Here is a 4,734-nt window from a genome sequence, read left to right on the forward strand (position 1 = left end):
GGGGGGGGAGAGATCTTTGGCTCTATCAAACATACATGAAATTGGAGGTAACATTCTACCGATGTCAAGTCATGGACTAATTTCTTCAGCCCTTTTTGTATTTGTTGGTGTTCTATGATCTATATAAGACTCGACTTATTAGATATTACAGAGGTTTAAGTGAGGGCAAATTGATGTATTTTAGCGAAAAAAGAGTTTTAGAAATTGATGTATCACTACTACAAAGAAAATTTGAGAAACTCTTGTTATGTTTTGTAGTTTGACGCAAGCGTTGAGTTAAAGATTGATATAATCCTTTCTTTAAACTATCATCAACTATCACCAACTCACTAGCCATAACCATCACCCTTTGCCACAATCAATACTGTCATAATCATTATCCTCTCCGCTATTTACAATCATTATCATTAACCAATATTACCATAACAATCCTCTGTCACTACCATCAATGATTGTTATATATTGCTAGCTATCGTATCAATCAACACTTTTATCAGTAGCTATCACTATCATACACCATATTTATTACTAACCACCTGTCACTATCGACAAACATTGCTAAGTATTGCCAACTATCATTATTTACCAATTACTATCATTACCTATTATTATCATCCAACACAATTATCAACAGTCGTTAAGGCCACAACCAAAATCATCACGATTAACCACTATTGCAGGTCAAATCATCACCACTAACTACTATCCACAATTACTACCATCAACCAATACCACCACTAATAACAACCGCTAGTCAATACCCATAACCTTCATCGTTACTACTACCACGACCGACGACTATATTTTTAGAAATATTTAATTAATATAATATTAGATTAATTAGTATTTTACTTAAATTTTATATTTTCAAATAAAGTCAGTTTTTAAATATCAGATATTGAGAAAACAAACTGTCTTAATTATTTATTATTCAGATCTTAATATAAAACCTCTTCATATTCAAATGTGTATTTAAATTCAAATGTTCTAATCTCAATATCATAATCTTAATATTCAGATTTAAACGTTCTAATCTTAATATACATATTTTAATATTCTAGTGTGCATTCAAATTAAAAATGTTCTAACTTTAATATAAATATCTTAATATTTAGGTGTGAATTTAGATCACTAACAGAAATTGGACCCATGGGAACATACTTACTAGTAACCATTACAAAATCGTTGCTATAACATGTCTAGTGAAACGATTATGACTATTGTCAAAAGGTTTTGTTGCCTATTGACTCGATTTAGTCATATGACTTGACATTATGATATGACATTTGCAATAGTGTTAGCTATAACAACAGTATTTGAAAAAATCATCTATGGTAACAAGTATCAAAAAATTAACTTATATTGCAACAGTCCATTAATCACCCACATTTTTCCTCAATATTTTTCATCACCCGCCAAATATTATTTCTATATACTCATTATATTTCTTTATTTTTATTTTCCTTATATTTCTGGACCTAGATTTCTTCAACAAGTTCGATCATGTAAGGTATTTTTCTTTAATTTATTTTTTGCTCTTCAAGTTTTTTCTTATGAGATTAGTGAAATAGTTAGATTCTATTGTTGCATGTGCTAATGTGTTGAAACTATGAGTATTCTTTTGTTCGTTTGTTTTAGGGTTAGTGAAATTATTCGATTTTGCTAATAGTTGGTGCCGTGTGTTGCAATTATCTAGTTGTATTTGTGTATTTGTGTTAATTTGTTGTTGTAGTAGCTACAATATAGTTGTGGTATTTTTGTATTGTATGTGTTGTAATAGCTACTGTTTGTGGTCTTAATTTATTGGTGTTAGAATCATTATTGGTAGTTTGTTCAATGTAACATTGATGTTGGATTTTCGATTGCATTAGGGTTTAATAAATCTGGTAGTATGTTTTAACTCTATTTTCTTTTATTACTGTAAACCAAAGTTTTCTTGTTGTTGATGTTGAATTTCTAAGGCATGATTTATTAAAACAAGAATTTTTGAGGCATGATTTAAAACTGTATTTTTTTTTATTTTCTGATAATAATTTGTGTGATGATATCGCTTTTATCGAATGATCATGAAGTTAGATAGAACTGTATATGCTTCTTTATAAGAAATGATCACCGTTTCTTTAAAAAAATTCATTATGGAATCTATTTTCTTAATGTGTCCAAACATTGGTTAAGGTGTTGGGTTACTTAGTGTAACATTATTTTTATTTTTATACTGATTATGACTAAGGTGTTGATTTACTTATTATGTCATGTGCATTTACTGATTTTGGCTAATGCGTTGATTTACTTAGAGTGTCATCTCTTTCTTTAATGTTATCGAAATTTTAGCGATGTTGTTTGTTTACTTAGTGTGTCGTCAATTTTGTCTACATAGTATGTCTACTCTAGTGTGGAGTCTATTAAATGAAAGGGACGTCAATTGTTAAGTTAGTGATTTTGGCTATGCTTTGCTTATGACTGTGGGGGATATATATTTGAAGTCCTCATTTGCTGCAATAGGCCAACATCATTAGTCTTCAATTACTGTAAAATTGCAAGAATGTCAAAAAGCTTAAAAGTTGTTTACCTACAAGTTTGAATTGTTAATTTTCATTGATGTCATTAGTGACATCAAATGAGCAGATTTTTTTCCTTATAAATAGAGCATTTATGCTCATTTGTAAGGACACGCCAAAATAGAGAAGCACTAGAGAGTAGAGAGAGTAATCTACAAACTATTTCTTAGTTTGTGAGAGAATAATGTGGAAGTAATATTATTGTAAGTTGTAAGAAATAAAAGAGTGTTGAGTTGTACTCTTTTGACACTATTAAGTTTTTCATCAATATTATTGTATTACTTATTTGGGTATCATATTTACCCCATTTTAATATTTGGTGTCGTTGTTACTCTCTTCCTATTGCTATTTAGTTTCGACATTATTCTGGGTGTGATTATCATTTTGTCCAATAATGTGGTATCAGAGCCATGACAAACAATCTTTAACTTTAACTAATACTAATAATTTATTTAATTTTTGTCAAGGTGAAATATTTTGTCCATATGAAATGTGATGCGACAATTTAAAAAATAAAATAAAAGAGAGTTTATTACACACATCATGATGAGAGTGTAATAAAATAGAGAAATGTATTTCTCAAACTAAGAAGTGATAGTTTCAGTATGAAACTCACACTGTCAATAGTTTAGGTATGAAACTCAAAAAAGAAATAGTTTAGGTGTATTTTTAACCCTTATCTCTATTATTTTCTATTTTTAAACGATAATGACTATGTTTTTGATATAATTATTTCAATATGTATTTGAAACAGAAGTTGTCGAATAACAAATACAACAAGAGCCAAGAGATTTTCTCATTCTAGAAGGAGAAGATATACAAGTACAAGTACAAGAAGAATCAATAGATTCTGAAGAAAGTGATTTATTCATAGAACAAGGTAATAATATGCAAATATTCTTTTCACTATCGAAACAGTTTAAATTGTTGTTTAATATGTTGTTTAACGTTGTTTCATTTGTAGGTCCTTAGAGTCAAAGAAAAAGAAAGGAGGTACAATAATATAACGTGTACACGCTTCAAAATATCGTCAAGTCATTATTTTGAATAGGTACAAACAATCGACTGGTCCTACAAAAACAGTAATAACAGAGTTGGTCGGATCTTTGGCAATAAATGCTATGTTTTATCCTTTTAATATACACAAATAAAGTAATGTGGCTATGAATTAAAAGCATTAAGGTCTGATAGAGAAAGCGAATTCACCATGTGAACACCCCGATGGTTTGATTGCAACCATGTGAACACCCCAATGAAAAAAGGAACAAAATTGTCAAAGTTTGATGATGGAGAAAAGATGGACTCCACTCGGTTCAAAAGTGTCGTAGGAAGTCCGATGTACTTGACATGTACGAGACCAAATATACTCTTTGCAGTTGGAGTAGTAAGTCGCTTCATAGAAGTTCCTACCTCCACTCACTTGAAGGTCGCTAGAAGAATTCTACGTTACTTAAAGGGTACAATCGATCTTGGACTATTTTATTCTTCTTCTGATGATTTTAGTCTTGTGGGATATTGTGATAGTGATTATGCGGGAGATATTGATAATAGAAAAATCACATCTGGTTTTGTGTTATTTCTTAGAGGTCAATGAAACAATCAATTGTTACTCTCTCGACTTGTGAAGCTGAATACATGGCAACGATATCATGTACGTATCATGCTATTTGGTTGAGGAGATTGTTGAAGAAACTCAATTTGCTGCAAATTGAAGCAACAATGATTTGTGTTGATAAAAAATCTACGCAAACACTTGCCAAGAATTCAGTGTATCATGATCGAAGCAAGCCCATAGACACAAGGTATCACTTTATCCGAGAATGCATTGTCAAGAAAGACGTAGAGCTCAAGTATGTGAAATCTCATGATCAAATTGCGGATATCTTTACAAAGCATCTCAAATTTGAAGATTCAGAGGTTGCGATCAAGGCTTGGAATAAAGAAGAAAAATCAAAATTAAGGAAGAGATTTGTGGGGTCCATATAAGGCTGGCAAACGGACCGGTTTTTGTCCGGTCCGGTCCGGTTCCCGTACCGGTAAGTCCGGTACCGATTGATCCGGTTCGGTTCAACGGTCAATTTAATTTTTTATTTTTTATTTTTTGTAGAATGTTGAACGTTATAGAGCCGTTGGGCCCTTTTAGCCGTTGGGCTGGGGCCCAAAACGGCTCCAAACA

Source organism: Solanum tuberosum, unplaced genomic scaffold (assembly GCF_000226075.1).
Source record: "Solanum tuberosum cultivar DM 1-3 516 R44 unplaced genomic scaffold, SolTub_3.0 scf00367, whole genome shotgun sequence".
Classification (NCBI taxonomy): domain Eukaryota; kingdom Viridiplantae; phylum Streptophyta; class Magnoliopsida; order Solanales; family Solanaceae; genus Solanum; species Solanum tuberosum.